The 14522-nt window shown below is 44.2% G+C and overlaps 1 protein-coding gene across 4 annotated transcripts in view; it reads right to left on the reverse strand.

Moving 5' to 3' along the window:
• Window positions 1-14522, reverse strand: part of agbl1 (AGBL carboxypeptidase 1) — a 286400-nt gene that overhangs the window by 206396 nt on the left and 65482 nt on the right. The window lies entirely within an intron of this gene.

Here is a 14522-nt window from a genome sequence, read left to right on the forward strand (position 1 = left end):
GCAAATACTTTGACGGGTCACAGGTACGAGCGAGGATTTCATAGAAACATGTGGGTTGCTAAAATTAAAGAGGGTGCTAGACTCTGTCAGGACGTCCCCCACAATGGGGTGTAAGGTTACCCTAGCAACCATTTTGGGCACCCTAGCAACCTATCCCATAGACTGCCATTATAAAATGCCCAGATGGATATCTTTGCACCACAGTGTCACAGAGACATGGGGGTGGGCTCATTTTACTCAGGCATCCAATCAGTCTCTCAGGATCCTTATTGAGGTATTAAGCCACGCCCCTAGCAACCAGTTTTGAGCACCCTAGCAACATAAAATTCAAACAGTTATATCTCAGCATCCGAACATCGTAGAGACATGGGGGTTGGACCGTTTGACTCGTGACTCAGAGTGTAATCATTATGGGATGCTAATTTTTCCCCTAGCAACCAAATACAGTACCCTAGCAACAGAGTAAACAAAGCCTTATATCTCCGCATCAGAACATCGTAGAGACATGGGGGTTGGACCGTTTGACTCGTGACTCAGAGTGTAATCATTATGGGATGCCAATTTTTTCCCTAGCAACCAAATACAGTACCCTAGCAACAGAGTAAACAAAGCCTTATATCTCCGCATCAGAACATCGTAGAGACATGGGGGTTGGACCGTTTGACTCGTGACTCAGAGTGTAATCATTATGGGATGCCATTTTTTTCCCTAGCAACCAAATACAGTACCCTAGCAACAGAGTAAACAAAGCCTTATATCTCAGCATCAGAACATCGTAGAGACATGGGGGTTGGACCGTTTGACTCGTGACTCAGAGTGTAATCATTATGGGATGCCAATTTTTTCCCTAGCAACCAAATACAGTACCCTAGCAACAGAGTAAACAAAGCCTTATATCTCCGCATCAGAACATCGTAGAGACATGGGGGTTAGACCGTTTGACTCGTGACTCAGAGTGTAATCATTATGGGATGCCAATTTTTTCCCTAGCAACCAAATACAGTACCCTAGCAACAGAGTAAACAAAGCCTTATATCTCAGCATCAGAACATCGTAGAAACATGGGGGTTGGACCGTTTGACTCGTGACTCAGAGTGTAATCATTATGGGATGCCAATTTTTTCCCTAGCAACCAAATACAGTACCCTAGCAACAGAGTAAACAAAGCCTTATATCTCCGCATCAGAACATCGTAGAGACATGGGGGTTGGACCGTTTGACTCGTGACTCAGAGTGTAATCATTATGGGATGCCAATTTTTTCCCTAGCAACCAAATACAGTACCCTAGCAACAGAGTAAACAAAGCCTTATATCTCCGCATCAGAACATCGTAGAGACACGGGGGTTGGACCGTTTGACTCGTGACTCTGAGTGTAATCATTATGGGATGCACATTTTTTTCCTTAGCAACCAAATACAGTACCCTAGCAACAGAGTAAACAAAGCCTTATATCTCCGCATCAGAACATCGTAGAGACATGGGGGTTGGACCGTTTGACTCGTGACTCAGAGTGTAATCATTATGGGATGCCAATTTTTTCCCTAGCAACCAAATACAGTACCCTAGCAACAGAGTAAACAAAGCCTTATATCTCAGCATCAGAACATCGTAGAGACACGGGGGTTGGACCGTTTGACTCGTGACTCAGAGTGTAATCATTATGGGATGCCAATTTTTTCCCTAGCAACCAAATACAGTACCCTAGCAACAGAGTAAACAAAGCCTTATATCTCCGCTTCAGAACATCGTAGAGACATGGGGTTTGGACCGTTTGACTCGTGACTCAGAGTGTAATCATTATGGGATGCCAATTTTTTCCCTAGCAACCAAATACAGTACCCTAGCAACAGAGTAAACAAAGCCTTATATCTCCGCATCAGAACATCGTAGAGACACGGGGGTTGGACCTTTTGACTCGTGACTCGGCGGGTAATCACTATGGGATGCCAATTTTTTCCCTAGCAACCAAATACAGTACCCTAGCAACAGAGTAAACAAAGCCTTATATCTCCGCATCAGAACATCGTAGAGACACGGGGGTTGGACCGTTTGACTCGTGACTCGGAGGGTAATCAATATGGGATGTCAAAATTTTCCCTAGCAACCAAATACAGTACCCTAGCAACCGAATAAACAAAGCCTTATATCTCTGCATCAGAACATCGTTGAGACACGGGGGTTGGACCGTATGACTCGTGACTCAGAGTGTAATCATTATGGGATGCCAAATTTTTCCCTAGCAACCAAATACAGTACCCTAGCAACCGGATAAACACAGCCTTATATCTCCACATCAGAACATCGTACAGACACGGGAGGTGGATCGTTTAACTTTTGGCTTGGAGTATAATCATGTGTGGTCCCCAGAATTTTGCCACGGCAAGCACCACTCACATTTTCTTCAGGAAATGTACCTTTCTAGTTATTATTATTATTATGTTGGCTTGACAAAGCCAACATACTGTTCTTCGATCTAAGCTTATTATTATTAATATTATTATTAGTGGTGCTTGCATTTATGCAAGGCATCACTATTACTATTCCTCAGGGATATTATTATTAGTGGTGCTTGCATTTATGCAAGGCATCACTATTATTATTGCTCATACTTATTATTATTATTATTATTATTATATCTTATTATTCTTATGTCTGCACACTTTTTCGGCGCGTAACTCGTCCCACACGGTTTGTCGTAGACCCATAAATTAGGGCTCAAATCGACCGGCTTATTGAGGAGAAGTGTGCTATGACTTTTATAAGCGATCGGGTGCAGGATTTCCGAAAGGGGGGCGAAAATCCACCCAAAAAATCCCATTGACTTAACATTGCGCCCAACTTTGACGAGTCATAGCTCCGCTCGAGGATTTTGTAGAAACATGTGGGTTACAACATTTGAAGAGGGTGGTAGGCTCTGTAAGAACATGGATCACAATGGGGTGTAAGTTGTACCCCTGGGGTGTAAGAGGTGCCCAAAAGTGCCCCAATGAAAAGTCAATGGGGCAAAATCCCATAGACTTACCATTGCAAAAATTTTGACGGGTCATAGGTCCGAGCCAGGATTTCATAGAAACATGTGGGTTACTAAATTTGAAGAGGGTGCTAGACTCTGTCAGGACGTCCCCCACAATGGGGTGTAAGGTTACCATAGCAACCATTTTGGGCACCCTAGCAACCTATACCATAGACTGCCATTATAAAATGCCCGGATGGATATCTTTGCACCACAGTGTCATAGAGACATGGGGGTGGGCTCATTTTACTCAGGCATCCAATCAGTCTCTCAGGATCCTTACAGACTTACTAAGCCACGCCCCTAGCAACCACTTTTGAGCACCCTAGCAACATAAAATACAAACAGTTATATCTCGGCATCAGAACATCGTAGAGACACGGGGGTTGGACCGTTTTACTTGTGACTAGGGGTGTAACGATTGGGCACATCATTGGCCACTCCCAAGCCACGCCCCTAGCAACCAAATTTGAGCACCCTAGCAACCGAATAAACAAAGCCTTATATCTCCGCATCAGAACATCGTAGAGACACGGGGTTTGGACCGTTTTACTTGTGACTCGGAGTGTAATCACTGGGCACATCATTGGCCACTCCCAAGCCACGCCCCTAGCAACCAAATACAGTACCCTAGCAACAGAGTAAACAAAGCCTTATATCTCCGCATCAGAACATCGTAGAGACACGGGGGTTGGACCGTTTTACTTGTGACTCGGAGTGTAATCACTGGGCACATCATTGGCCACTCCCAAGCCACGCCCATAGCAACCAAATACAGTACCCTAGCAACAGAGTAAACAAAGCCTTATATCTCCGCATCAGAACATCGTAGAGACACGGGGGTTGGACCATTTTACTTGTGACTCCGAGTGTAATCACTGGGTACATCATTGGCCACTCCCAAGCCACGCCCCTAGCAACCAAATACAGTACCCTAGCAACAGAGTAAACAAAGCCTTATATCTCCACATCAGAACATCGTAGAGACATGGGGGTTGGACCGTTTGACTCATGACTCGGAGGGTAATCACTAGTGGATGCCATTTTTTCCCTAGCAACCAAATACAGTACCCTAGCAACAGAGTAAACAAAGCCTTATATCTCCGCATCAGAACATCGTAGAGACATGGGGTTTGGACCGTTTGACTCGTGACTCGGAGGGTAATCACTAGTGGATGCCATTTTTTTCCCTAGCAACCAAATACAGTACCCTAGCAACAGAGTAAACAAAGCCTTATATCTCCGCATCAGAACATCGTAGAGACACGGGGGTTGGACCGTTTGACTCATGACTCGGAGGGTAATCACTAGTGGATGCAATTTTTTTCCCTAGCAACCAAATACAGTACCCTAGCAACAGAGTACACAAAGCCTTATATCTCCGCTTTAGAACATCGTAGAGACACGGGGGTTGGACCGTTTGACTCATGACTCGGAGGGTAATCACTAGTGGATGCAATTTTTTTCCCTAGCAACCAAATACAGTACCCTAGCAACAGAGTAAACAAAGCCTTATATCTCCGCTTTAGAACATCGTAGAGACACGGGGGTTGGACCGTTTGACTCATGACTCGGAGGGTAATCACTAGTGGATGCAATTTTTTTCCCTAGCAACCAAATACAGTAACCTAGCAACAGAGTAAACAAAGCCTTATATCTCCGCATCAGAACATCGTAGAGACACGGGGGTTGGACCGTTTGACTCGTGACTCGGAGGGTAATCACTAGTGGATGCCATTTTTTTCCCTAGCAACCAAATACAGTACCCTAGCAACAGAGTAAACAAAGCCTTATATCTCCGCATCAGAACATCGTAGAGACACGGGGTTTGGACCGTTTGACTCGTGACTCGGAGGGTAATCACTAGTGGATGCCATTTTTTTCCCTAGCAACCAAATACAGTACCCTAGCAACAGAGTAAACAAAGCCTTATATCTCCGCATCAGAACATCGTAGAGACACGGGGGTTGGATCGTTTTACTTTTGGCTTGGAGTATAATCATATATGATCTCCAGAATTTTGCCACGGCAAGCACCACTCACATTTTCTTCAGGAAATGTACCTATCTAGTTATATCTTATTATTCTTATGTCTGCACACTTTTTCGGCGCGTAACTCGTCCCACACGGTTTGTCGTAGACCCATAAATTAGGGCTCAAATCGACCGGCTTATTGAGGAGAGGTGTGCTATGACTTTTATAAGCGATCGGGTGCAGGATTTCCGAAAGGGGGGCGAAAAACCACCCAAAAAATCCCATTGACTTAACATTGCACCCAACTTTGACGAGTCATAGCTCCGCTCGAGGATTTTGTAGAAACATGTGGGTTACAACATTTGAAGAGGGTGGTAGGCTCTGTAAGAACATGGATCACAATGGGGTGTAAGTTGTACCCCTGGGGTGTAAGAGGTGCCCAAAAGTGCCCCAATGAAAAGTCAATGGGGCAAAATCCCATAGACTTAACATTGCAAAAACTTTGACGGGTCATAGGTACGAGCGAGGATTTCATAGAAACATGTGGGTTACTAAATTTGAAGAGGGTGCTAGACTCTGTCAGGACGTCCCCCACAATGGGGTGTAAGGTTACCATAGCAACCATTTTGGGCACCCTAGCAACCTATACCATAGACTGCCATTATAAAATGCCCGGATGGATATCTTTGCACCACAGTGTCATAGAGACATGGGGGTGGGCTCATTTTACTCAGGCATCCAATCAGTCTCTCAGGATCCTTACAGACTTACTAAGCCACGCCCCTAGCAACCACTTTTGAGCACCCTAGCAACATAAAATACAAACAGTTATATCTCGGCATCAGAACATCGTAGAGACACGGGGGTTGGACCGTTTTACTTGTGACTAGGGGTGTAACAATTGGGCACATCATTGGCCACTCCCAAGCCACGCCCATAGCAACCAAATTTGAGCACCCTAGCAACCGAATAAACAAAGCCTTATATCTCCGCATCAGAACATCGTAGAGACACAGGGTTTGGACCGTTTTACTTGTGACTCGGAGTTTAATCACTGGGCACATCATTGGCCACTCCCAAGCCACGCCCCTAGCAACCAAATACAGTACCCTAGCAACAGAGTAAACAAAGCCTTATATCTCCGCATCAGAACATCGTAGAGACACGGGGGTTGGACCGTTTTACTTGTGACTCGGAGTGTAATCACTGGGCACATAATTGGCCACTCCCAAGCCACGCCCCTAGCAACCAAATACAGTACCCTAGCAACAGAGTAAACAAAGCCTTATATCTCCGCATCAGAACATCGTAGAGACACGGGGGTTGGACCGTTTTACTTGTGACTCGGAGTGTAATCACTGGGCACATCATTGGCCACTCCCAAGCCACGCCCCTAGCAACCAAATACAGTACCCTAGCAACAGAGTAAACAAAGCCTTATATCTCCACATCAGAACATCGTAGAGACATGGGGGTTGGACCGTTTGACTCATGACTCGGAGGGTAATCACTAGTGGATGCCATTTTTTTCCCTAGCAACCAAATACAGTACCCTAGCAACAGAGTAAACAAAGCCTTATATCTCCGCATCAGAACATCGTAGAGACATGGGGTTTGGACCGTTTGACTCGTGACTCGGAGGGTAATCACTAGTGGATGCCATTTTTTTCCCTAGCAACCAAATACAGTACCCTAGCAACAGAGTAAACAAAGCCTTATATCTCCGCATCAGAACATCGTAGAGACACGGGGTTGGACCGTTTGACTCATGACTCGGAGGGTAATCACTAGTGGATGCCATTTTTTTCCCTAGCAACCAAATACAGTACCCTAGCAACAGAGTAAACAAAGCCTTATATCTCCGCATCAGAACATCGTAGAGACACGGGGGTTGGACCGTTTGACTCGTAACTCGGAGGGTAATCACTAGTGGATGCCATTTTTTTCCCTAGCAACCAAATACAGTACCCTAGCAACAGAGTAAACAAAGCCTTTTATCTCCACATCAGAACATCGCAGAGACACGGGGGGTTGGACCGTTTGACTCATATCTTGGAGTGTAATCACTAGTGGATGCCAATTTTTTCCCTAGCAACCAAATACAGTACCCTAGCAACAGAGTAAACAAAGCCTTATATCTCCGCATCAGAACATCGTAGAGACACGGGGGTTGGACCGTTTGACTCATGACTCGGAGGGTAATCACTAGTGGATGCAATTTTTTTCCCTAGCAACCAAATACAGTACCCTAGCAACAGAGTAAACAAAGCCTTATATCTCCACATCAGAACATCGTAGAGACACGGGGGTTGGACCGTTTGACTCGTGAGTCGGAGGGTAATCACTAGTGGATGCCATTTTTTTCCCTAGCAACCAAATACAGTACCCTAGCAACAGAGTAAACAAAGCCTTATATCTCCGCATCAGAACATCGTAGAGACACGGGGGTTGGATCGTTTGACTTTTGGCTTGGAGTATAATAGTAAATTGTCCCACGAAACTTGCCACGGCAAGCACCACTCACATTTTCTTCAGGAAATGTACCTATCTAGTTATTATTATTATATTTTATTCTTACATCTGCACGTTTTTTCGGCACCTAACTCGTCCCGCACGGTTTGTTGTAGACCCATGAAAGAGGGCTCAAATCGACGGGCTTATTAAGGACACGACTGCTATGACTTTTATAAGCGATCGGGTGCAGGATTTTCGAAAGGGGGGCGAAAAACCACCCGAAAAATCCCATTGACTTAACATTGAGCCCAACTTTGACGAGTCATAGCTCCGCTCGAGGATTTTGTAGAAACATGTGGGTTACAACATTTAAAGAGGGTGGTAGGCTCTGTAAGAACATATATCACAATGGGGTGTAAGTTGTACCTCTGGGGTGTAAGAGGCGCCCAAAAGTGCCCCAATGAAAAGTCAATGGGGCGAAAATCCCATAGACTTAACATTGCAAATACTTTGACGGGTCACAGGTACGAGCGAGGATTTCATAGAAACATGTGGGTTGCTAAAATTAAAGAGGGTGCTAGACTCTGTCAGGACGTCCCCCACAATGGGGTGTAAGGTTACCCTAGCAACCATTTTGGGCACCCTAGCAACCTATCCCATAGACTGCCATTATAAAATGCCCAGATGGATATCTTTGCACCACAGTGTCACAGAGACATGGGGGTGGGCTCATTTTACTCAGGCATCCAATCAGTCTCTCAGGATCCTTATTGAGGTATTAAGCCACGCCCCTAGCAACCAGTTTTGAGCACCCTAGCAACATAAAATTCAAACAGTTATATCTCAGCATCCGAACATCGTAGAGACATGGGGGTTGGACCGTTTGACTCGTGACTCAGAGTGTAATCATTATGGGATGCTAATTTTTCCCCTAGCAACCAAATACAGTACCCTAGCAACAGAGTAAACAAAGCCTTATATCTCCGCATCAGAACATCGTAGAGACATGGGGGTTGGACCGTTTGACTCGTGACTCAGAGTGTAATCATTATGGGATGCCAATTTTTTCCCTAGCAACCAAATACAGTACCCTAGCAACAGAGTAAACAAAGCCTTATATCTCCGCATCAGAACATCGTAGAGACATGGGGGTTGGACCGTTTGACTCGTGACTCAGAGTGTAATCATTATGGGATGCCATTTTTTTCCCTAGCAACCAAATACAGTACCCTAGCAACAGAGTAAACAAAGCCTTATATCTCAGCATCAGAACATCGTAGAGACATGGGGGTTGGACCGTTTGACTCGTGACTCAGAGTGTAATCATTATGGGATGCCAATTTTTTCCCTAGCAACCAAATACAGTACCCTAGCAACAGAGTAAACAAAGCCTTATATCTCCGCATCAGAACATCGTAGAGACATGGGGGTTAGACCGTTTGACTCGTGACTCAGAGTGTAATCATTATGGGATGCCAATTTTTTCCCTAGCAACCAAATACAGTACCCTAGCAACAGAGTAAACAAAGCCTTATATCTCAGCATCAGAACATCGTAGAAACATGGGGGTTGGACCGTTTGACTCGTGACTCAGAGTGTAATCATTATGGGATGCCAATTTTTTCCCTAGCAACCAAATACAGTACCCTAGCAACAGAGTAAACAAAGCCTTATATCTCCGCATCAGAACATCGTAGAGACATGGGGGTTGGACCGTTTGACTCGTGACTCAGAGTGTAATCATTATGGGATGCCAATTTTTTCCCTAGCAACCAAATACAGTACCCTAGCAACAGAGTAAACAAAGCCTTATATCTCCGCATCAGAACATCGTAGAGACACGGGGGTTGGACCGTTTGACTCGTGACTCTGAGTGTAATCATTATGGGATGCACATTTTTTTCCTTAGCAACCAAATACAGTACCCTAGCAACAGAGTAAACAAAGCCTTATATCTCCGCATCAGAACATCGTAGAGACATGGGGGTTGGACCGTTTGACTCGTGACTCAGAGTGTAATCATTATGGGATGCCAATTTTTTCCCTAGCAACCAAATACAGTACCCTAGCAACAGAGTAAACAAAGCCTTATATCTCAGCATCAGAACATCGTAGAGACACGGGGGTTGGACCGTTTGACTCGTGACTCAGAGTGTAATCATTATGGGATGCCAATTTTTTCCCTAGCAACCAAATACAGTACCCTAGCAACAGAGTAAACAAAGCCTTATATCTCCGCTTCAGAACATCGTAGAGACATGGGGTTTGGACCGTTTGACTCGTGACTCAGAGTGTAATCATTATGGGATGCCAATTTTTTCCCTAGCAACCAAATACAGTACCCTAGCAACAGAGTAAACAAAGCCTTATATCTCCGCATCAGAACATCGTAGAGACACGGGGGTTGGACCTTTTGACTCGTGACTCGGCGGGTAATCACTATGGGATGCCAATTTTTTCCCTAGCAACCAAATACAGTACCCTAGCAACAGAGTAAACAAAGCCTTATATCTCCGCATCAGAACATCGTAGAGACACGGGGGTTGGACCGTTTGACTCGTGACTCGGAGGGTAATCAATATGGGATGTCAAAATTTTCCCTAGCAACCAAATACAGTACCCTAGCAACCGAATAAACAAAGCCTTATATCTCTGCATCAGAACATCGTTGAGACACGGGGGTTGGACCGTATGACTCGTGACTCAGAGTGTAATCATTATGGGATGCCAAATTTTTCCCTAGCAACCAAATACAGTACCCTAGCAACCGGATAAACACAGCCTTATATCTCCACATCAGAACATCGTACAGACACGGGAGGTGGATCGTTTAACTTTTGGCTTGGAGTATAATCATGTATGGTCCCCAGAATTTTGCCACGGCAAGCACCACTCACATTTTCTTCAGGAAATGTACCTTTCTAGTTATTATTATTATTATTCTTCTGGTACAAACTTTTTCTCACAGTAACTCCTCCTAGAGCTTTCAAGCTACACCCACAAAACTTTACAAAACTTTTAAGACTGGTACGTAGATTGTTGCTATGACTTTTCTAACTGATGGGACCTACCGAATTCCTAAACGGGGCGCTTAAACACCCCAAATTTTCCATTGACTTAACATTGCGACAAACTTTGACGGGTCATAGCTGCAAGCGAGAAATTTGTAGAAACTTGTGGGTTACCACATTTGAAGAGGCTGGCAGGCTCTGTAAGAACATACATCACATTGGGGTGTAAGTTTCACCCCTGGGGTGTAAGGGGCACCCAAATTTCCCCATTGACTTATAATGGGGCAGGGAACATGCCCATATAAGGGAATAAAAGCGTCCCAGATGGAATATCTTCACTTTAGAGTGTCGTAGAGATATGGGGGTGGGCTCATTTTACTCAGGCATCCAATCAGTCTCTGAGGATTCTTATTGAGGTATTAAGCCACGCCCCTAGCAACCAAAAATGAGCACCCTAGCAACATAATAAACAAAGCCTTATATCTCTGGATCCGAAAATCATAGAGACATGGGGGTTGGGTCTTTTGGTCATGTTAGCCTTATGCTAGCTCCATGCTAAGTCATACTAGCTTCATGCTAGTTTCGTGCTAGCTATATGCTAATTTCATAATAAATCATGCTAGCTTCATGCTAATTCATGTTAGCATCATGCTAGCTTCATGCTAATTCATGTTAGAACAATGTTAATTCATGTTAGCATCATGCTAGCTTCATGCTAATTCATGTTAGCATCATGCTAGCTTCATGCTAATTCATGTTAGCATCATGCTAGCTTCATGCTAATTTATGTTAGCATCGTGCTAGCTTCATGCTAATTCATGTTAGCATCATGCTAGCTTCATGCTAATTCATGTTAACGTCGTGCTAGCTTCATGCTAATTCATGTTAGCGTCGTGCTAGCTTCATGCTAATTCATGTTAGCGTCGTGCTAGCTTCATGCTAATTCATTTTAGCTTCATGCTAATCATGTTAGCATCATGCTAGCTTCATGCTAATCATGCTAGCATTATGCTAGCTTCATGCTAATTCATGTTAGCATCATGCTAGCTTCATGCTAATTCATGTTAACGTCATGCTAGCTTCATGCTAATTCATGTTAGCGTCGTGATAGCTTCATGCTAATTCATGTTAGCATCATGCTAGCTTCATGCTAATTCATGTTAACGTCGTGCTAGCTTCATGCTAATTCATGTTAGCGTCGTGCTAGCTTCATGCTAATTCATGTTAGCCTCGTGCTAGCTTCATGCTAATTCATTTTAGCTTCATGCTAATCATGCTAGCATCATGCTAGCTTCATGCTAATCATGCTAGCATTATGCTAGCTTCATGCTAATTCATGTTAGCATCATGCTAGCTTCATGCTAATTCATGTTAGCATCATGCTAGCTTCATGCTAATTCATGTTAGCATCATGCTAGCTTCATGCTAATTCATGTTAGCATCATGCTAGCTTCATGCTAATTCATGTTAGCATCATGCTAGCTTCATGCTTATTCATGTTAGCATCATGCTAGCTTCATGCTAATTCATGTTAGCATCGTGCTAGCTTCATGCTAATTCATGTTAGCATCATGCTAGCTTCATGCTAATTCATGTTAGCATCGTGCTAGCTTCATGCTAATTCATGATAGCATCATGCTAGCTTCATGCTAATTCATGTTAGCATCATGCTAGCTTCATGCTAATTCATGTTAGCATCATGTTAGCTTCATGCTAATTCATGTTAGCTTCATGCTAATTCATGTTAGCATCATGCTAATTCATTTTAGCTTCATGCTAGCTTCATGCTAATTCATGTTAGCATCATGCTAACTTAGTGCTAAACATGCTAACATGGTTACTTTTGGTATCATGTTTACGGGAAGTTATAATACTAAACTAAACTTGTTTTAAATTTCTCTCAATCTGTTTTAAACGTTCAGGCTAGGCTTTGTCAAGCCAACATAAAGTTTGTCTTCAAACTTTTCTATCTAGTTATTAGTGGTGCTTGCATTTATGCAAGGCATCACTATTATTATTGCTCATACTTATTATTATTATTATTATATCTTATTCTTATGTCTGCACACTTTTTCGGCGCGTAACTCGTCCCGCACGGTTTGCCACAGTCCCATGAAAGAGGGCTCAAATCGACCGGATTATTAAGGAGAGGTGTGCTATGACTTTTATAAGCGATCGGGTGCAGGATTTTCGAAAGGGGGGCGAAAAACCAACCGAAAAATCCCATTGACTTAACATTGGGCCGAACTTTGACGGGTCATAGCTCCGTTTGAGGATTTTGTAGAAACATGTAGGTTACAACATTTGAAGAGGGTGATAGACTCTGTAAGAACATACATCACATTGGGGTGTAAGCTGCACCCCTGGGGTGTAAGAGGCACCCGAAAATTCCCATTGACTTATAATGGGGCAGGAAACATGCCCATATAAGGGAATAAAAAAGTTCCAGATGGGATATCTTCGCTTTACAATGTCGTAGAGACATGGGGGTGGGCTCATTTTACTCAGACATCCAATCAATTTATCAGGATAGTCCCAGAGCTATTAAGCCACGCCCCTAGCAACCACTTTTAAGCACCCTAGCAACATAAAATTCAAACAGTTATATCTCGACATCAGAACATCGTGGAATCATGGGGGTTGGACCGTTTTACTCATGACTCGGAGGGTAATCACTGGCCGCATCAATGGCCACTCCCAAGCCACGCCCCTAGCAACCAAATTGGAGCACCCTAGCAACCGAATAAACAAATCCTTATTTCTCCGCATCAGAACATCGTAGAGACAGTGGGGTTGGACCATTTTACTTGTGACTCAGAGCGTAATAACTTGCGACATCATTGGCCACTCCCAAGCCACGCCCCTAGCAACCAAATATGAGCACCCTAGCAACCGAATAAACAAAGCCTTATATCTCTGCATCAGAACATCATAGAATCACGGGGGTTGGACCGTTTTACTCGTGACTCGGAGGGTAATCACTGGCCGCATCATTGGCCACTCCCAAGCCACGCCCCTAGCAACCAAATTGGAGCACCCTAGCAACCGAATAAACAAATCCTTATTTCTCCGCATCAGAACATCGTAGAGACACGGGGGTTGGACCGTTTTACTTGTGACTCGGAGTGTAATCACTGGGCACATCATTGGCCACTCCCAAGTCACGCCCCTAGCAACCAAATACAGTACCCTAGCAACAGAGTAAACAAAGCCTTATATCTCCGCATCAGAACATCGTAGAGACACGGGGGTTGGACCGTTTTACTTGTGACTCGGAGTGTAATCACTGGGCACATAATTGGCCACTCCCAAGCCACGCCCCTAGCAACCAAATACAGTACCCTAGCAACAGAGTAAACAAAGCCTTATATCTCCGCATCAGAACATCGTAGAGACACGGGGGTTGGACCGTTTTACTTGTGTCTCGGAGTGTAATCACTGGGCACATCATTGGCCACTCCCAAGCCACGCCCCTAGCAACCAAATACAGTACTCTAGCAACAGAGTAAACAAAGCCTTATATCTCCACATCAGAACATCGTAGAGACATGGGGGTTGGACCGTTTGACTCATGACTCGGAGGGTAATCACTAGTGCATGCCATTTTTTTCCCTAGCAACCAAATACAGTACCCTAGCAACAGAGTAAACAAAGCCTTATATCTCCGCATCAGAACATCGTAGAGACATGGGGTTTGGACCGTTTGACTCGTGACTCGGAGGGTAATCACTAGTGGATGCCATTTTTTTTCCCTAGCAACCAAATACAGTACCCTAGCAACAGAGTAAACAATCCCTTATATCTCCGCATCAGAACATCGTAGAGACACGGGGTTTGGACCGTTTGACTCGTGACTCGGAGTGTAATCACTAGTGGATGCCAATTTTCTCCCTAGCAACCAAATACATTACCCTAGCAACAGAGTAATCAAAGCCTTTTATCTCCACATCAGAACATCGCAGAGACACGGGGGTTGGACCGTTTGACTCGTATCTCGGAGTGTAATCACTAGTGGATGCCAATTTTTTCCCTAGCAACCAAATACAGTACCCTAGCAACAGAGTAAAC

The sequence above is a fragment of the Paramisgurnus dabryanus genome, chromosome 23 (assembly GCF_030506205.2).
Source record: "Paramisgurnus dabryanus chromosome 23, PD_genome_1.1, whole genome shotgun sequence".
Taxonomy (NCBI): domain Eukaryota; kingdom Metazoa; phylum Chordata; class Actinopteri; order Cypriniformes; family Cobitidae; genus Paramisgurnus; species Paramisgurnus dabryanus.